Source organism: Zalophus californianus, chromosome 9 (assembly GCF_009762305.2).
Source record: "Zalophus californianus isolate mZalCal1 chromosome 9, mZalCal1.pri.v2, whole genome shotgun sequence".
NCBI lineage: Eukaryota > Metazoa > Chordata > Mammalia > Carnivora > Otariidae > Zalophus > Zalophus californianus.
Window position 1 is genome coordinate 113,697,503 of NC_045603.1, and position 21,946 is coordinate 113,719,448.

Below are 21,946 nucleotides of genomic sequence, written 5' to 3' on the forward strand. Positions count from 1 at the left end.
AATGTGTTAGTGGGTCTTCCCTTCCTGAGATCAACAGAGTTCCACCAGCAGGTTAAAAATCATTCACATTCCAAGGAAAGGGAAGATTGATCAAAACAAGAGTTTCTGGAACATTAAGTACCGTGCAGGGAACTGAGATTTCAGCACCCCCACCCTCTGCCTTGAGCCACTGTTGCCACCTCCACTCTTTCTTTAATGTTCTTGTTTTAGAATCCATCCTGTGACATAAATGTTCATTTACTGGAAAAGAATAAAGCTGTAGTTCTTGTATTAAGAAAGCCCTCAAGTTTGGAAAACTTTTCAGCTTTCTGTTTAGATCCTAAACATGATCTTCGAAAAAGGCTTTAGATTAACATTTCCCTGCTGGACTTCATTGCTCTGTAAATTCTAAGAATTAGCTAGGGAGAGATCCAGACAGCATGTGATATAAACATGAGAAATAGAAATGCATTTCGTGAGGAAGCTTGGCTTATTGGAATGGGTGTAGACTTTGGAGCCCAACAGACACAGAGTCAAACCCCAGCTCTGTCAATTGCATGTGGTGTGACCTGAGGCTAGCCTTCAGCTTCTCAGAACTTGTTCTTTCACTGGGAAATGAGGGTCACAGGATCTATCTTGAAGTGTTGCTAGGAGAATTAAGTGACAAATGTATGAGAAACACCTCACTCAGTGCCTGGAACTCAGTAGATGCCCATTAGTGTTGGCTCTCTTTCCCACACTCCAGGAGTTGTTGTTAGATTGGGTTTGGGGAGAAGCTAAGATAAAATAAAACCAGATTGGAGGAACATGTTAGGTGAAAACAAGGATAAGACTGAAAAGCAAGGGATGAATTTATAAAATGTGAAAGAAGAACAACTTTATTTATTAGCACAGAGGAGTGCTATTGAGAAGGCTGCCCAACAAAAGGGCAGATTGGACTTTAGCTACCCCACTCTGAAAATGACCTCTTCCACGGGCCATGACTGCTCAACTTACTAGAGCCACCATCTTTCATGCTGTAGCAAACAGAGTTTTTCAAAATGGCAACCGTCAGCATCACAATGGCCACAATAATGGGGGAGGGGGAGGAAAAAAGAAAAGACTGTTTATGAATGTAGAATATTCATTTCCTATTTACATCAGTTAAGGAATTCCAATACCACTTAGGAATTAAGCTCCATGGGTTGCATAGTTTACCCAATCAGATCAGCATTATGTTATTTGCATTTGTCAGCACTTACATCTGGATCCACTTCCAACTATCTGGGTTGGAATCAGTAGTTGATATAAAATTTATTGATTCAAGGGGTTGGAAGGTCAATAAGTGACTCTGTGTTGCTGATTCAAATCCAGATCTGAAGAGTCATTACCTAAGAATTTTTAGGCAGTCAAGTTGCAGTTCCATGGAAAACTAGCTTCTGCCTAATTTTCATCTTTGACATCATTCTAAGTGACTTTATAGCTCCCTAGGGGGAGCTCTAACTTAGGTTAGTTAATACAAACTGTCAGTGCAGGGATTTAAGAGCACAGACCTCTTGGGTTTGCAATTCACTTTTGCCACGTAGGTTCTGTGTGCATGTGGCCAGATTACTTCACCTCGCTGTGTCTTAGTTTCTTCATCTGTAAAATATGTTGTAATAAAATGCTCTTCTGTAAGGATTAAATGAGTTAAAGCTGATAATGCATGAAGAACAGTACTGGTGCATAGCAAGTGCACTGTGTCCATAATCTACTCAATCATGTCCTTGGTAGGGTTTGGAGTTCTTTTTGAAGTTTAACTAGTACAAAGAATGCTATGATGGTATTCTTATATACACTCCTGTCTTGTAAAAACACTAGCAAAAATGGGCAAAAATATGTATATAAGAATGCTATTGTAGGATGTTCACACAGAGTTATGATTTGCCTAATTGGTCTCCAAAAGTCGTACCATTTTACGCTCCAGCCAACATGGTACATGACAGTTCATTTCCTCAGACTTTTGCTCAAATTAAAAACAAATTTTCCATCTAATATGTGAATATGCATTAGTCTCTCCTTATCCATAATTTCACTTTCTGCCATTTCTGTTACCTGAGGTCAACCTCGGTCCAGAAGCAGATGATCCTTTTTCTAACATATTGTCAGATATCTCATCAGAAGGTCAATAGTGACCTAACGGTATGCCGCCATGCCCACATCACTTGCTTCTCTTCATCCATCATGTAGGCATTTTATCATCTCACGTCATCGCAACAAGAAGGGTGAGTATTATACAACAAGATATTTTGAGAGAGAGAGAGATCACAGTTACATAACTTTTCTTACAGTATATTGTAATAATTATTCTGTTTTATTATTAGTTGTTGTTAATCTCTTACTTTGCCTAATTTATAAATTATACTTCATCATAGGTATGTATGTGTAGGAAAAAACATGTATATATAGGGTTTGATACTATCCATGGTTTCAGGCATCTGAATGGAGGTCTTGGAACATAATCTCCATGGATAAGGGGAGACCACTGTAACTGATCTTTGACACGTTGAGTTCCAAATTTGTTGCCCCAAAAGACCCATAAGGCAACCAAATTGGGCAGAAGCCATACATTATGTATTTTAAATTTTTAATAGAACATTCTCACATTTATCTAACATCAAGATTTATGAAATTCTTATCTTTTCTCTCCATAATGCATCTATGTGTCTTCATTTTGGACCTAGGGTCTATGAAATAAAGTACATTTTACTTCTTTTGATTTTCTTCCTTATAACTCTACAGACATTGTGATACTGAAGTGTTCAGGGGAAGTTACGTTCTAATCGCTATAAGCATGTGAGATTCTGTCATTAGAATAAGAGATGTGTTGGCATTCGCTACCCTCCTTAAACATTTTCTGAGTGCCTACCTTTCCAAAATTGGTCTCTAGGAGATTATATACTATGAGATGGGTTCTGGTTGCAAAAGATTTAATCTCTATCCCAGATTAGAATCGTATAGAAACAACTTGGAAAGGCCAGGGTTAAGTCAAATTAGTGTTCAAGGCTGCATTTACTCCTTTCTAGGTCCTCAACTTAGGAATCATTTTTGCCACTTAGGTTCTGTGTGAACTTGGACAAATGTATGAAAAACATCTCTCATCAGCCTTGTCCGTTCCAGTTGCTTTATTTTCCATCCTGTTCGCCCTCTGCTGGTTTCTCAGAAGAAGAACATGAATGGTAAGAACTATGTTCTCTGACCCTGTGAGATTTTTTGTTTGTTTTTTGTTTTGGGAAGTCAAAATTCCAGTTGACTCCCACCCCTGCCCCCACCACATAACACGCAAGTTATAAAAGATGTTGAAAGAGGGGCGCCTGAATGGCTCGGTTGGTTGGGCGTCTGCCTTCAGCTCAGGTCGGGATCCCAGGGTCCTGGGATCGTGTCCCTCATCGGGCTCCCTGCTCAGTGGGAAGCCTGCTTCTCCCTCTCCTCCCAGCTGGTGCTCTCTCTCTCTGCTCTCTCTCATTATCTCTGTCTCTCTCTCAAATAAATAAATAAAATCTTTAAAAAAAGATGTTGAAAGAAGACATATGCTTTTTAATGGATTATGTTAGATTGATTGGATTAATTTGAATTACCATGCATATTCGGAGATACAACATAGGGTGGAAGAAAACCCTCCTTAACGTCTTTTTATGTACTTCTTACTGTTTAGTCTTCAGCTATGGATTTTCTCATGTGCATAACTGCACTTACATCATAAATGCATGGAGTAGAATGTACATGAATATATATATATATATATATATATATATATATATATATATATATATATCCTGGAACCCTGCTAATCTGGGGATCCCAGAGCTGAAAGCGCCCCAAGAGGATGAAAAAAACACAGAACTAGACACTTTCTACTTATTACCAGACTCATTAATTCAACAAAATGTAATAGAGTGTTTTCAGAACCCTAAAAGACTCCAGTTTACCCAAATTCTATACATTATTATTCTAGGAAATTCTCAAAGCATATAGGCATTATAATGATAACAATATTCATTTGAGAGCCAGTTACTTCAAGTGTTCTTGTCTGCCTGAAAAATGTACTCAGGGCAGCAAAGCACAAACAAGGGAGGTGATATTCCCAGACACTAGCCTTCACTCTTTACAGATCTTGTTCTTCTTTTGCCAATAGCACCACCATACTTTGGGAAACTGCCCTTTCTCCTCCATGGGATTCTAGGGGGGTTTTAATCACACACCCTGGATCCTTGGCCATGGGTTGGGCATAGAAGCAAGGCCTGAAAAATTACAATATCACACCTCCCTGGTCAAAATTATTAGAAAACAACCCAAACCTGGTCACTCCTTCTTTGGGATTTTCTATGTTAATGCTGGTAGAGAGAAGCTGTCTCTTCTCTCCAGGGTCACAAACCTGGGACTATGGGAGCCTGAAACTGTCCTCCACCCATTTTGCTTCATGGTGGGCACCCAGGATAGTAGATATGGAGAGAAGCAGATGGAATTGAAACATATTTGGAAGTAGAATCGGCTGAAGGATTGAATTGGAGGCAAGAGATGAGCAAAATGGAAGAGTGAAGAGTAATTTCTAGGTTTCTAATTTTGGTTCCTGCATGAGTGTGTTACTGTTTCTTAATATAAGGAGAGAACCAGAAATAGAATTGGAAATGAAACCAGCACTTTGGGGTGACGATCAGGAGTTCATGTGGACTTTAAAAGATATCTGTGAGGTAGGCAAGTAGAGATGTTAGGTGTGCAGTTGGATATGGACTTTGGAGTTGGGGGAGAGATTTGAGCTGAAGCTATTAATGGGAGTTGTGGCATATAAATTGTACGTGAAGATATCGGAGGGGATGAGAATATTTAAATATAGAAGATAGTGAAGAGAAGCCCCAGGACCAGGTTTGGAGGAGGATCACATTTCAAATGTTAATAATTGAGCAGGGAAGGAGAACTTAGCAGAGGACACTTAAAAAGGGAGGTAGTAACATAGGAGAAAAAGTAGAATGAAGATAGGGTATCAGAGAGCTGGAGGGAAGAGTTTGAAGAAGAAGATAGTGGTCAACTAAGTCAAAAGCAATTGCGAATTAGAGAAATTTGAGGTCAGAGACACATTCGCTGGATTTGGCAATGCATAGGGCACTGGTGAAGTTGATGAGCACTTTCAGTGCAGTCGAGTAATGGGCATGGAAACTAGTTCAGGGTAGGTGAGAAACGAAAGGTAGTGACCCGCAGTGCAGATGGCATTGTATGCTCTTTACCCCATCCCTTTACACACCTACACACACACAAACACACCACACTACAAACACATAGCAGTGACCGATAAAGTCTCTTAAAAATACTTGAAAGAGGGTCATTTTATCCCCTGGCAGGAAAATTCATCCTTTGGGTATTTGATTCCGAAACCATCAGAGTCCAGGATCATGAAGATCATATCAAAAATGTTGGAGGGGGTCCTTGAGCATATAAGTGGAGATGCTATTCTCACTTCTGCCTCTTGATTCTCCAATCCATATACAGTCAACTATTTGGGGCACACAGTAGTTAGGGTTGTTATGTTCTGTGAAGTCACCACTAATCCTGACTTAGCCAATACAAAGCTCGAAGGGGAAATACACGGTTAGGTTCCTGCAAGCTTCTGGTCACAGCATTTTCATCAACCAAAACTCCACTCATTCTATAGATTCATTTGCCAACATCCTTGCGAAACAAGCCAGTTTCATCAGCACGGGAAACCTGTTTTTCTACATATAATCCTTTTCCTGCATAACACTTAGCAGGCATTTAAAAAATTCTTCCGCAGCCTCTTGATCTGCAAAACCGGCCTCTCTTGCAAAGTTAACATTTTTCATGCTGGATTGCTTTTTGAAATATGTGAGTCAGCATTAGCCCAGAAGAGTAACATTTTCTTGACCCTGGGCAATGTGACTGTAAATTTCTTTGGCTGTCAGCCTCACAACAATGGTTTCTACTATGCTTTTTTTTTTTTTTAATGAGTTGTCATCTTCAAATCCACAGATGTGACCCCTTTGCCACAGCTTCCATAGCATGCTATAGATGCTACCTTAACACTTTTCTGGAGTGGCCTGACATACAGATCAGAGAACTTCCTTGTCCTTGTTTTGGATGTGCCATATTGTTGATTCCTTAACACTGAACATAGAGACACAGCACTGTAACTCATGCCTGAACAAAGCTTATGTAACACTCACATTTTCTCCCTATGGCACATCCCAGCCTTCTTGAGCTTAGGAACACTAGCCAGCACTTCAGCACTATGCTTGGGGGCTGTTTCAAACAGTAAAATCCCAACAACAGGCACAGAATGTGAAAAACGTGGCTCTACTTAGGCCACAAAAGGGACGTTTGTTCAGTATGAGAGCTGAGACAAGAAGACAGTGTTGCCTTGTTCAGTTTCAGCTGGCGACATGTGCATGGGGCAACTCGAATATTTCACCACTCTGTGCATGTCCTCAAATGTCTGCAAAAGTACTGTCAGTATTGATGTCGTGATTACAAATAAATCTTAGCCAGTAGGCACATGCGTCAATATGGAATCCACTAATGAGGATTGTCTTTACTCTGGCTTTGGGAAGACCAATGTGTTAGTCGATTTGGGCTGCTATAACAACATATCATGTATTGGGTGGCTTTAACAACAAACATTCATTACTCACAGTTCTGGGGACTGGGAAGTCTAAGGTCAAGGAATTAGATAAATTTGGTGTCTGGTGAGTCCTGCATTCCGGTTCATAGATGGCCATCTTTTCATTGTAACTTCACATAGTAGAAAGGGTGAAGATGCTCTCTGGATTCTCTTCTATAAGGACACGAATCCCATTCCTGAGGGCTCGAGCCTCACAATCTAATCACCCTCCAAAGGCCCCACCTCTAAAACTACTCAACGTGTACATTGGATTTAATAACAAGAAGATCATTAGTAGCTCAAAAAAAGCCTGTATTTAGGAGTGGTGGGGGCAGATGCCAGATTGCAGGGGGTTGAAGAATGAATAGCAGGTGACAGGAGGCAAGAAGTGCAGCCAGTGGAAGGCAATTCGAGAAGGTTGGCTGCAAAGGGGTGAGATTTCCATTTGGACATATTGAACTGGATGTGCTCGTATGGTGTTGGAGTAGAGAAGTCCAGAAAGAGCCAGGTTAAAAAAAAAAAACCTACCACTGATGGACATGTCTTGCATGCAAATATAGATTCGGTTTGCAAGAGTGTGTAAGTGGTGTTGGAACCGGAGGTTAGACAAAATTACCAAAAAGAGCATGAGGCCCACAACACAATGCAGAAACAAAGACAGAAGAAAGCAAACGCTTAAACAGGAGGCCAAAAGAAGCAGAGCCTGAGACTAGAGTGATGAAAATTTGGCAGAGAGGCAGGAAGAAAAGCAGGAGAGCGTGAGCTTGAAGGCTGGAAAGCCGGGAGTTTCAGGAAGAACAAAATGTTGCAAATAAGTAGGAACAAGATCAAAAGCAAATCTTTGGATTTAACTTTTGAAGGTCATTTAAGACTTTAGCAAGATAAATTTCAGTTGTGTTTTACAGTTAGAAGCCAGATCCTAAGGGGTTCATTAAAATATGGAGAAGTTAGTGGGGGGCACGTGGGTGGCTCAATTGGTTAAGCATCTGCCTTCAGCTCAGGTCGTGATCTCAGGGTCCTGGGATCGAGTCCCACATCAGGCTCCCTGCTCAGAGGGGAGTCTGCTTCCCTCTTTGAATGATTTCCTTTTTCCCCCCAGGAGGAGATAGATGTTTCCTTTCTCAGTCCCCACTACTTTCTATCTTTCTTTCTTTAAGATTTTATTTATTATTTTAGAGAGAGCAAGCAGGGAGGAGTAGAGAGAGGGAGAAAGAATCTCAAGCAGACTGCACTGAGTGGGGAGTCCAACTCGGGGCTTGATTCCACAACTGTGGGATCATGACCTGAGCTGAAACCGAGTCAGCTGCTTAACTGACTGAGCCACCCAGGCGCCCCAGTCCCCACTGCTTTCTAAAGATCCCCTGATCTACCATATATCACGTTATTTTATAGTTATCTATTTACTTGCCTGTGAAGGGGGCATAAAATTTATAGCCACAATCCAGATGTGTAGGAAAGGTAACTTTCTTTGCTTTCTACAATAAACTCAACTAACTGTTGAGCCCCAGATCCACACATATCAGAAAATACATATTGCCGCCACTTTGGAGTCACTTCTGGATTTACCTACTCTTTGAGTAAATGTGCAGGCAGTTCTAAGATCCTATTCCTTCTGTTACATTACATTTCAGCTGAGTTTTGATGGATTAGCAGGCACTCGGTGAGCAGACAGGTGAGGGGAAAGTATTCCAAGCAAAGAGAGCAGCCAGCACAAAGACACGGAGCCACAAAAAGGCAAGGTGTGTTTTGGGAAATAGCAAGAAATCAGGATGGTTAGAACATGAGTTTTGCAGGGCAGTGGTAGATAATGATGCCAGGGAGCTATATTGGAGCCTTCCCTGACTTTCTAAGTGATTAAATACAACGATCTGCCTAGAACAGAAGTAGCTTCTCTCTCTACCTCTGCCCCTGCCACCTCAACTTGTGCTCAGTCTCTCTCTCAAATAAATAAATAAAATCTTTAAAAAAATATTGAGAAGTTGGTAAATAAAAGCAATGAACATTGACTCTAGTGAAAGAAATTTAGCAACATATATAATGGAAAACAATAAATACTTGTAATATTAATACATTAATACTATACGAATATAATTCTATTTAAAAACATCTATTGATGTTATTATTAGTTAAACTATATAATTATATGAAGTATTAATTTATATCTGTTAATATTAATATAATTAATACAACCATATTATATATAATCCACATTAAATAATCTATACATTATTCATGAACAATATATATAGATTACTGATACACTCTATTACATTATTCATTGCATGACAGTGATCCCTTCTATGTACAGGGATACTTTCCAAGACTCCCAGTCTGGGATGCTTGCAACTGTGAATAATACTGAACTCTCTATATATTGTTTTTTTTTTTCCTATGGTAACGTTTAATTTATAAATTAGGTACAGTAAGAGATTAACAACAATCAATAATAAAATAGAACAATCATAACAATATACTGTAATCAAAGTCGGATGTGGTCCTCCTCTGTCTCTCTAAAAATACTGTACTGTACTCACCCTTCTTTTTGTGAAAATGTGAGCTGATACAATGTCTACTTTATGAGATGAAGTGACGTGACTGATGAAGCATTGTATCATAGTATTAGGTTGCTATTGACCTTTTTTTGACAGATATGTCAGAAGGAATTATCAACATATCATAAGGAGGGTCATCTTTGACCATGGGTAATTGAAGCCATGGTAAGCAGGAAAGAGAAACTACACATAAGGGAGGACTACTCTATATCAACATATGACTGACACAATCAATATATCAGGTAATATAAATGTATGTTAGTGTATTAATTATAATCATTTAAATAATTACATTTATGTAATTAAAATTAATATAAATGATTAAGAAGAGAAAGGGATACTAGGCAATCAAGAAGGGGCAAAGAATGTGTATATGCAATTCACAGAAAAGGATGTAAAGAGGCCAATAGTCATGTAAAAATATAATCAAACTTACAATGAGGAAGTGCAAGCAAAAAGAGACCATTTTTTTCCAACAGACTGACAAAAATTTGAGTTTAATAATATCGTGTGTGATGAGATCTATAAAGAAAATGTAGGGTGCTTGACCTACAGGTAGGACAGACATACCTGGCAGTTGGGGTAAGCCTCATATTGCATCCTTGGCCTGTGGAATAATAGCTACAGTAGTAGGGAAGATCGTAAGCAAGTCTCTGAAATAGATCCTAACTCCCTGGTCAAGATAGTGAAACAAGACCAACGTAACATTCTGGGGAGAATGGCAAAGATTAGTGCCACTTTAAGGATCTTCTTTTTAAATAATGTTTTATTGTTATGTTAATCACCATACATTACATCATTAGTTTTTGATGTAGTGTTCCATGATTCATTGTTTGTGCATAACACCCAGTGCTCCACGCAGAACGTGCCCTCCTTAATACCCATCACCAGGCTAACCCATCCCCCCACCCCCCTCCCCTCTAGAACCCTCAGTTTGTTTTTCAGAGTCCATCGTCTCTAACGGTTCATCTCCCCCTCTGACTTACTCCCCTTCATTCTTCCCCTCCTGCTATTTTCTTCTTCTTCTTTTTTTCTTAACATACATTGCATTATTTGTTTCAGAAGTACAGATCCATGATCCATCAATCTTGTACAATTCACAGCGCTCACCATAGCACATACCCTCCCCAATGTCTATCACCCAGCCACCCCATCCCTCCCACCCCCCACCGCTCCAGCAACCCTCAGTTTGTTTCCTGAGATTAAGAATTCCTCATATCAGTGAGGTCATATGATACATGTCTTTCTCTGATTGACTTATTTCACTCAGCATAACACCCTCCAGTTCCATCCACGTCATTGCAAATGGCAAGATCTCATTCCTTTTGATGGCTGCACAATATTCCATGGTGTATATATACCACCTCTTCTTTATCCATTCATCTGTCGATGGACATCTTGGCTCTTTCCACAGTTTGGCTATTGTGGACATTGCTGCTATAAACACTGGGGTGCACGTACCCCTTCGGGTCCCTACATTTGTATCTTTGGGGTAAATACCCAGTAGTGCAATTGCTGGATCGTATGATAGCTCTATTTTCAACTGTTTGAGGAACCTCCATACTGTTTTCCAGAGTGGTTGCACCAGCTTGTATTCCCACCAACAGTGTAGGAGGGTTCCCCTTTCTCCGCATCCCCGCCAACATCTGTCGTTCCCTGACTTGTTCATTTTAGCCATTCTGACGGGTGTGAGGTGGTATCTCATTGAGGTTTTCATTTGGATTTCCCTGATGCCGAGCGATGTGGAGCACTTTTTCATGTGTCTGTTGGCCATTTGGATGTCTTCTTTGGAAAAATGTCTGTTCATGTCTTCTGCCCATTTCTTGATTGGATTATTTGTTCTTTGGGTGTTGAGTTTGATAAGTTCTTTAGAGATTTTGGATACTAGCCCTTTAACTGATATGTCATTTGCAAATATTTTCTCCCATTCTGTCGGTTGTCTTTTGGTTTTGTGGACTGTTTCTTTTGCTGTGCAAAAGCTTTTCATCTTGATGAAATCCCAAGAGTTCATTTTTGCCCTGGCTTCCCTTGCCTTTGGCGATGTTTCTAGGAAGAAGTTGCTGCGGCTGAGGTCGAAGAGGTTGCTGCCTGTGTTCTCCTTTAGGATTTTGATGGACTCCTGTCTCACGTTTAGGTCTTTCAACCATTTGGAGTCTATTTTTGTGTGTGGTGTAAGGAAATGGTCCAGTTTCATTCTTCTGCATGTGGCTGTCCAATTTTCCCAACACCATTTGTTGAAGAGACTATCTTTTTTCCATTGGACATTCTTTCCTGCTTTGTCAAAGATGAGTTGACCATAGAGTTGAGGGTCCATTTCTGGGCTCTCTATTCTGTTGCATTGATCTATGTGTCTGTTTTTGTGCCAGTACCATACTGTCTTGATGATGACAGCTTTGTAATAGAGCTGGAAGTCCGGAATTGTGATGCCACCAGCTTTGCTTTTCTTTTTCAATATTCCTCTGGCTATTTGGGGTCTCTTCTGGTTCCATACAAATTTTAGGATTATTTGTTCCATTTCTTTGAAAAAAGTGGATGATGGTATTTTGATGGGGATTGCATTGAATGTGTAGATTGCTCTAGGTAGCACTGACATCTTCACAATGTTTGTTCTTCCAATCCATGAGCATGGAACGTTTTTCCATTTCTTTGTGTCTTCTTCAATTTCTTTCATGAGTATTTTATAGTTTTCTGAGTACAGATCCTTTGCCTCTTTGGTTAGATTTATTCCTAGGTATCTTATGGTTTTGGGTGCAATTGTAAATGGGATCGACTCCTTGATTTGTCTCTCTTCTGTCTTGTTGTTGGTGTATAGGAATGCCACTCATTTCTGTGCATTGATTTTATAGCCTGCTACTTGACTGAATTCCTGTATGAGTTCTAGCAGTTTTGGGGTGGAGTCTTTTGGGTTTCCCACATAAAGTATCATATCATCTGCAAAGAGTGAGAGTTTGACTTCCTCTTTGCCGATTTGGATGCCTTTGATTTCTTTTTGTTGTCTGATTGCTGTGGCTAGGACTTCTAATACTATGTTGAATAGCAGTGGTGAGAGTGGACATCCCTGCCACGTTCCTGACCTTAGGGGAAAAGCTCTCAGCTTTTCCCCATTGAGAATGATATTGGCTGTAGGTTCTTCATAGATGGCTTTTATGATATTGAGATATGTACCCTCTATCCCTATACTCTGAAGAGTTTTGATCAAGAAAGGATGCTGTACTTTGTCAAATGCTTTTTCTGCGTCTATTGAGAGGATCATATGATTCTTTTTCTTTCTTTTGTTAATGTATCGTATCACGTTGATTGATTTGTGGATGTTGAACCAGCCTTGCGGCCCAGGGATAAATCCCACTTGGTCATGGTGAATAATCCTTTTAATGTACTGTTGGATCCTGTTGGCTAGTATTTTGGTGAGAGTTTTTGCATCCACGTTCATCAAGGATATGGGTCTGTAATTCTCCTTTTTGATGGGGTCTTTGTCTGGTTTTTGGGATCAAGGTAATGGTGGCCTCATAAAATGAGTTTGGAAGTTTTCCTTCCATTTCTATTTTTTGGAACAGTTTCAGGAGACTAGGTATTAATTCTTCTTGAAATGTCTGATAGAATTCTCCTGGGAAGCCATCTGGCCCTGGGCTTTTGTTTCTTGGGAGATTTTTGATGACTGCTTCAATTTCCTTAGTGGTTATAGGTCTGTTCAGGTTTTCTATTTCTTCCTGGTTCAATTTTGGTAGTTGATACATCTCTAGGAATGCACCCATTTCTTCCAGGTTATCTAATTTGCTGGCATAGAGTTGCTCATAATATGTTCTTATAATTGGTTGTATTTCTTTGGTGTTGGTTGTCATCTCTCCTCTTTCATTCATGATTTTGTTGATTTGGGTCATTTCTCTTTTCTTTTTGATCAGTCTGGCCAGGGGTTTATCAATCTTGTTAATTTCTTTCAAAGAACCAGCTCCTAGTTTCGTTGATCTGTTCTACTGTTCTTTTGGTTTCTAGTTCATTGATTTCTGCTCTGATCTTTATTATTTCTCTTCTCCTGCTGGGTTTAGGCTTTCTTTGCTGTTCTTTCTCCAGCTCCTTTAGGTGTAGGGTTAGGTTGTGTATTTGAGACCTTTCTTGTTTCTTGAGAACGGCTTGTATTGCTATATACTTTCCTCTCAGGACTGCCTTTGCTCTATCCCAAAGATTTTGAACAGTTGTGTTTTCATTTTCATTGGTTTCCATGAAGTTTTTAAATTCTTCTTTAATTTCCTGGTTGACCCATTCATTCTTTAGTACGATGCTCTTTAGCCTCTATGTATTTGAGTTCTTTCCGACTTTCCTCTTGTGATTGAGTTCTAGTTTCAAAGCACTGTGGTCTGAAAATATGCAGGGAATAATCCCAATCTTTTGGTACCGGTTGAGACCTGATTTGTGACCTAGGATGTGATCAAGTCTGGAGAATGTTCCACGGGCACTAGAGAAGAATGTGTATTCCGTTGCTTTGGGATGGAATGTTCTGAATATGTCTGTGAAGTCCATTTGGTCCAGTGTGTCATTTAAAGTCTTTATTTCCTTGTTGATCTTTTGCTTAGATGATCTGTCCATTTCAGTCAGTGGGGTGTTAAAGTCCCCCACTATTATTGTATTGTTGTCCATGTGTTTCTTTGCTTTTGTTATTAATTGCCTTATATAATTGGCTGCTCCCATGTGAGGGGCATAGATATTTACAATTGTTAGATCTTCTTGTAGGATAGACCCTTTAAGTAGGATATAGTGTCCTTCTTCATCCCTTATTACAGACTTTGGTTTAAAATCTAATTTGTCTGATAGAAGGATTGCCACCCCAGCTTTCTTTTGGTGTCCATTAGCATGGTAAATGGTTTTCCACCCCCTCACTTTCAATCTGGGGGTGTCTTTGGGTCTAAAATGAGTCTCTTGCAGATAGCATATTGATGGGTCTTATTTTTTAATCCAATCCGATAGCCTGTGTCTTTTGATTGCGGCATTGAGCCCATTTACATTCAGGGTAACTATTGAAAGGTATGAATTTAGTGCCATTGCATTGCCTGTAAGGTGACTGTTACTGTATATTGTCTGTGTTCCTTTCTGATCTATGCTGCTTTTAGGCTCTCTTTTTGCTTAGAGGACCCCTTTCAATATTTCTTGGAGGGCTGGTTTTGTGTTTGCAAATTCCTTTAGTTTTTGTTTGTCCTGGAAGCTTTTTATCTCTCCCTCTATTTTCAATGACAGCCTAGCTGGATATAGCATTCTTGGCTGCATATTTTTCTCGTTTAGTGCTCTGAAGATCTCATGCCAGTCCTTTCTGGCCTGCCAGGTCTCTGTGGATAGGTCTGTTGCCAATCTAATGTTTCTACCATTATAGGTTACATATCTCTTCTCCCGAGCTGCTTTCAGGATTTTCTCTTTGTCTCTGAGACTCGTATGTTTTACTATTAGATGTCGGGGTGTTGACCTATTTTTATTGATTTTGAGAGGGGTTCTCTGTGCCTCCTGGATTTGGATGCCTGTTTCCTTCCTCACATTAGGGAAGTTCTCTGCTATTATTTGCTCCAATATACCTTCTGCCCCTCTCTCTCTTTCTTCTTCTTCTGGGATCCCAATTATTCTAATGTTGTTTCATCTTATCGTATCGCTTCTCTCTCGAATTCTGCCCTCGTGATCCTGTAGTTTTTTCTCTCTCTTTTTCTCAGCCTCTTTATTTTCCATCGTTTGGTCTTCTATATCGCTGATTCTGTCTTCTGCCTCATTTATCCTAGCAGTTAGTGCCCCCATTTTTGATTGTACCTCATTAATAGCCTTTTTGATTTCGACTTGGTTAGATTTTAGTTCTTTTATTTCTCCAGAAAGGTTTCAAGCCCAGCTAGTATCTTTAAAGTCATGATTCTGAACTCTAGGTCCGACATCGAACTAATGTCCGTATTGAGTAGGTCCCTGGCAGATGGTACTACCTCTTGTTCTTTTTGCTGATGTGATTTTTTTCGTATTGTCATTTTGTCCACGGGGGAACAGAAAAATGAGAGAACAGAATGCTAACAGGTTAACAATGTCTCCAGCAATTATACTCTATACAAATCAGAAAAGACCTGAAACCAGGGGACAAGAAAGGGAAAGAAAGAAGAGAGGGAAAAAAAAGAAAAAAAAAAGGAAAAAGAAAAAGATAAAAACAAACAAAAACAGAACAAAACAAAAAAAAAACGGAATATGATCAAATATGATCAGGGTAGTGCATAGATCAGTGCCACACACTAGCTTTTGGGCATATTTTGGTCTGTTAGAAGAAAGTGCCTGCTAAAATTTTAAAGGAAGAAAGACTTATATATGTACAAAATAAGGGTTGATATAATGAAGGGATGGCAGATGACTGTAAAGATGAAAATTATAAAAGATTTTATAAAAGGAATTGATTAGATAAGAAGGTGTTTTTTAGAAAGAAAGAAGAAGATTTAAAAGACAAAGAGAAAAGAAAAAACGAAAAAAAAAGGGAGAGAATGTGATCAGGCAGGAGAATAGAACAAAGCCATACACTGGTGATTTAGGGTATATTTTGATCTGTTAGAAGAAATTGTATCTCAAAATTTTAAAGAGAGAACAACTTATATATATATGCCAAAAATAAGGGTAACTTCTCTGAAGGGATAAAAATATGACTCTAAAAATGAAAAATAAAAAGTTTTTTTAAAAAAAGGGATTGATAAGATGTTGTTTGAAAAAGGGAAAAAGAAAAATTAAAAAAAAAAAACAGTTAAAAAAATTAACTTTGAAAAACTAATGAATTATGGTAAAAAAGCCATGAATTCTCTGTGCAGTATTCCCCTAGCGCTGGAGTTCTCCCGTTCTCCTTGATCGGTAAACTTGGTTTTGGCTTGCTGGCTGTTTGTGCTGATCTTCTGGGGGAGGGGCCTGTTGCCGTGGTTCCCAAATATCTTTGCCGGAGGTGGAATTGCCCTGCCCTTGTGGGTCCGGGCTAAGCAAGCTGCTCGGGTTTGCTCTCAGGAGCTTTTGTTCCCTGCAAGCTCTCGGTACAGCTTTGGAGGACCAGGGTGAAAATGGTGGCCTCCCAATCTCCACCTGGAGGCGCTGAGAACTCGGGGCCCCACTCCTCAGTGCGCCCCCAGAGAAAAGCAGTCACTCCCGTCTCCCCGGTCTCCGGCCGCACTCCGTGCTCACCCGGCCTGTGACCGAGCGTTTCTATCTCTGGCACCCGACCCCGTGTAGAGTCTCCAAACCCAGCAGATCCCTGCGGTGCGTTCCCGCACCGCTCCTCCCCGGGGGAGGAAGGGGAGTCTCCCCAGCTCTGCCGCTTGTTGGGTCCCTGCTTCCAGAAAGTGGTTGCTTTTCTGTTCAGAGTGTTGTTACTATTCTTATCTTCAATCTCCTGTTGAGTTTGTAGGTGTTCAGAATGGTTTGATCCCTATTCAGCTGAATTCCTGAGACCAGACGAAATCCAGGTCTCCTGCTCCTCCGCCATCTTGCTCAGCCCCTCCCACTTTAAGGATCTTAAGCATAGATCTGTGGTGGCCCCTGTCAGATCTCTAGTTAATCTATCAGACTGGTCCCTGCCAAATCTAGATCCTGGGGAATTACTGTAGACTGTGACAAGCTAAAGCAATAGTAACCCCAAGTGTAGCTGCCATGCTAAGCATGGTATCTTTGCTACAGAAGATTAGTACGGTTTCAGGTACATGTTATGCAGCCATTGATTTGGCAATTGACCTCTTTTTTATCTCAATCAGAAAAGAGGATCTGAAACAGTTTGTAATTACATGGATTTAGAATATATTTATATAATACATAGGCAATATACATTTACAGCTTTTTCTAAGGGCTAATTTAATGCACCCATTGACTGTCATAATATAATCAGAAGAGATTTGGATTACATGGACATCCTGTAGAGCATAAAGTTAATCTATCACATTGATGACATCTGCCTGGACAGGATAAACAAGAGGTGCTAGCAGCAGGATGCCTTGGTAAGACACATGTGTACCACGGGGCAGGAGATAATCTCTAGGAATATTTATGGACCTGCCACTTTGGTAAAGATTTTGGGTGTCCCTGGGTTGGGGTGTACCAGGACATCCCTTATTAAAAGACTGGATCTTGTATCTCTTACCACAGAGAAGAAAGTACTATCCCTGGTAGGGTTCTTTACATTCCATAACTAGGCACATGGCTCTAGGTCATGTACTGACTGATCTAAAAGACTGGCAGCTTGGAGCGAACCCTTTATCGGAAAAGGGTTCTGCAGCAGGTCCAGGCTGCACTACAACCAGTCTTTCCATTTGGGCCATTCAATATGGCACTCTGTGACGTTGGAAGGGTCAGTGGTGGGAAAAGATGCTATGTGGAGTTTATCATAAACTCCAGAAGAATAGTTTTTCTTTCTTTCTTTCTTTCTTTCTTTCTTTCTTTCTTTCTTTCTTTCTTTCTTTCTTTCTTTCTTTCTTTCTTTCTTTCTTTCTTTCTTTCTTTCTTCCTTTCAGATTTTATTTATTTATTTGACAGAGACATAAAGAGAGCCAGAGAACACAAACGGGGTAGAAGGGGGATGGTGGGGGGCAGAGGGAGAGGGAGAAGCAGCCTCCCCACCAAGCAAGAAGCCCAATGCAGAGCTTGACCCCAGGACCCCAGGATCATGACATGAATGAAAGGCAGACGCTTAACCAACTGAGCCACCCAGGCACCCCAACTCTTTTGTCTTTCTAGAAATAATTTCTGGTGTGTTACTGGGCCCCAGTAAAGGCAGAATGCTTTACCATACATGAAGCATCAAGTGGCCATGTGTCTGAAACTGCTCATTATGAGCTGAGTTCTCTTGAACACACAGATCATGGAGACAGGGGAGCCCAGCAGCATCCATAATAGGATGGGAATATTGTATCAGTGATTGAGTCTGAGCGGTACCACTAAGGTGCACAAGAAGTTAGTCCAGACTCTCCTTTTCCACAAGATAGTTGCACGAATATGTCTCCCTCAACTCACATGTTTGGCCATATGGGGTAAAGGAAGAGATGCTGAAAGAGGAGGAAAGCCTGAATTTGGTTTATGGATGGATTGGATTGGCTTGCGATGTGCCAATAGCAAATGGATAAAATGGATAGCAGATGCATCATAGTCACTTTCAGTGGTAACCTTAATAGAAAGTCTTGAGAGAAAAAACTTTCCAGTGGGTTGAGCTTTTAGTAATCACCTGATCACCCACTTTACATAGAAAGAAAAGTAGCCCAGGATGAGAATTTATATGAGCTCATGGTAGTGCTGAATAGCCTGTTTGGCTGGTCAAGAGCCTGAAGGGAAAGACTAAAAGATTGAAGACAAGTCTGGAGCAGAGGCCTATGAGAGGGTGTTCAGGGTGGGCACGGTGATTTTTATACGTGTCCTTGCAGATCCTCCCATCAAGAGATGGGGTCTATCTCTCCACCTCTTAAATTAGGGCTGGGCCACGCAACTTTGGCCAATGCAACAATAGCAAAAGCACAGGCTTCAAAAGTGCCTGGATATTGGGGATTGCCCTCTCTTGCTTCTAGAAACTCTTTTTTCCACTATGTGCAAAACCTGCCTAACCTCCTGAGGATGAAAGCACATGGAGAGAGGCTTTGCCATCCTAGTTTCCCAGCCAAGGTCCAAATGCATGAGTGAGCCTTGTTGACATGACACAGGGCAGAGGTAAGCCACCTAGCTGAGGCCCACTCAAATCACCACCCTGTCAAATCAAGAGCAAATAAATACTTAGTGTTCGAAAGCACTAAGTGTAGGGATAGTTTGTCATGCAGCGAAAGCTAACTGATAACATAGCTTTCTAGGCTTTGCTCTTAATCTATTAATAGATGAATAGATTGCCAAACTGGCTTCATAGACTTGTTTCTGGTTTGGAAAAGTCAGATGTGAGATTCAGAATTGATTAATGACTTCCTTCCACATACCCGTCTCCCTTTCCTAGGGCATTAAGCCCATGCATCAGCCTTAGAGGTTGAAGTCTGCAAGGGAATATGATTTAATGAAGGAATTCAAAGGAAAAACACATTCGCTTAATATTTTCAAAATATTATTCCTATTACTGAAGTTGGCAAGAAGCCATGGAAACAGCTGCTCCCGTGTCCTGCTGGTAGTAGAACTGATTATACAAACATTTTGGAAGGCAAATGGCAGTATGACAAAAAATTAACATGAACATACTGCTTGTCTAAGCAATTCCATTTCTTCGTATTAGGTCTAGATATGAAGAAACGCTGTATACAAAGAGTCATGCACAAAGGTGTTAATTCCAACATTTTAATAGCAAAAAATTGAAAACAGAAAAATCGTAATGTAAATGATAGTATGTCTATGTTGTGAAACATTATGTAGTGGCTAAAGGAATGAGGTCAACCTATGTACTAGCTAGGAAAGATTTCCAAGATATATTCTTTTTTTTTTTAAGATTTATTTACTGATTTTAGAGAGAGAGGGAGAGAGCATACCCTCACATGCATGGGGGGAGGGGCAGAATGAGAAGGAGAGATGCGAACTCCCCACTGAGTGTGGAGCCTGACACATGGCTCCATCTCATGACCCCAAAGTTCATGACCTGAGCCAATATCAAGAGTTGGACGCTTAATCAACTGAGCCACCCAGGCGCCCCTCCAAGATATATTCTTAAGTATATATACAAGTTAAGGAAATGCTTTTTCTATTACAGGTAAACACCAAAATCTCAGTGGTTTAACAAAGCAAGTTTATTTTTTCTTCATGTAAAATACAGTGAACAGCAAAAGAGAGGGTAGATCTGCTTCACACAGTCATTCGGGGCTTCAGACTGACAGAGACCCCCTCATCTTTCACCCACGGTTTCAAAGCTCACCCCAGGCATTAGCATCCAGCCAACAGATGAAGGAAAACAGAGGAATCTCCTGAGGGATGTTTTTATGGCGCAGTCCTGGAAGCGATAGTCATTATTTCTGCCCATATGTCACTGGCCGAAATTCAGTCACATGGCCACATCTAGCCCCCACGTCGCTGGGGAATGTGGTCTAGTTGTGAAGAAGCAGAAAGAATGAATGTGGTGAACATTCGGTGCCACAGACACTGTTAGAATCCATCCCCACACATCTACCTCTGGTTTCCACAGACATATCTGCAAAATCCTTCAGAATGTCATCTCTCTTCACGCCAAGAATTTGTACTTGTCTTCCAAAGTTCCCAAGGTTCTAGTTATGGGTCTAGAGGTCCTAGGAGGTGGAAGGCTGGGTCTCGAGGATACCGTGGCTTCTCTTTGTCAGAAAACTCTCTCAGATAAGGACACTGCAGGATCTTCAACAAGATGTTTCCCCTCAGAGAAAAGGGGCTGCTTTTCACAAGGGGGTCCACCCTGTTCAGATTCCTTGGAACCACTAGGCTCCCCCTCTTCCCAGAATAGTTCCTTAACTTCAGTATGAACAAGACCCAGGGAAGCTGCGCAATCAATGTGGATTGTAATTTTGCAATTCCTAGGCTCAGACGTTGGGCATGACTTTCACACACACTGTCCTGATGACTGCAAGAGACCAGGGGCTTATTCGAGGCAGTCATAGAAGCTCTTCGGTCCTCTGACCAGGGCATTAGTGGACATTCCCAAGCGCTGAGCTTGCCATTTTTTTTTCCTTTTACTCTGCAGGGCAGTCACTGCAACCAGTCCGCTCACAAGGCTTTCCATCTTTGTCTCCATCGTACTGTTGTATTGCGGCAGCCACTTGGCCTCCAAAAGCCTACCTTTTATTTTGTTTTGTTTTGTTTTGTTTTGTATTGTATTTTGTATTTTATTTTCATTTATTTATTTATTTTTAAAAGATTTTATTTATTTATGAGAGAGAGCACAAGCAGGGGGAGGGGCAGAGGGAGAGGGAGAAGCAGACTCCTGGCTGTGCAAGGAGCCCCACGCAGGGCTTGATCCCAGGACCCTGGGATCATGACCTGAGCCAAAGGCAGACACTTAACCAACTGAGCCACCCAGGCGCCACTGTTTATTTATTTTTATTATAATTTTTTTATGCAGGCTCCACACCCAGCATGGAGCTCAATGCAGGGCTTGAACTCATGACCCTAAGACCAAGACCTGAGCTGAGATCAAGAGTCGGATGCTCAACCTACTGAGCCGCCCAGGCGCCCCCCACCCCTCAAAGCCCACCTTTTAATATGCTCTTCATGACAAGCAACTGCAGGTGATAATTTGAAAAAGTGCTTGCTATCCCAAGCCACGGATTGGCAGTATTCCTTTGTCCATGGCCTTCGAATGTAACCAGATCAAATACCTAATCCTGGAGCCCCATCCTGTGGGTCTGTTTCCTAAAACCATTTCTGGACACAACACTCCAGCAGTCAGGGTTGGGTGATGAACACAGAAATCATTCAGGTCACTTAAACTGGAAAACATTTAATTTAAGGGGGGGGGTGTGACACAACTGTTGAAAGGATCAGAGGAACCCAAGTCAGGAAAGGCTATACTAACACTTGGGAAATCAAGGTGGCCCAGGATCCCAGGAAAATGCCGGTGATGATACTAGCTGCCTGCAGTACCCAAACAGGCCATTCCCGGGAGGATGCCGGGAAACCACGTTTGCCCACTAACCTGCCCCTGTTTCTAAAGCAGTGATGGTCTCTGCTTTCTTCCGCCTTCCAAATAGCAAGCAAGAGCCTGACACTCTTGGAAGCTAAACTGGAAATATGCTAGCAAGGGAGCCTGGGAAGTGCACTTCCCAGATTTCCAGCCCCGGCCATGCAGGAAAAAGAAAACATAGAAAGGGATAGGCAGGAATGGTGCTGGGGTAACAAG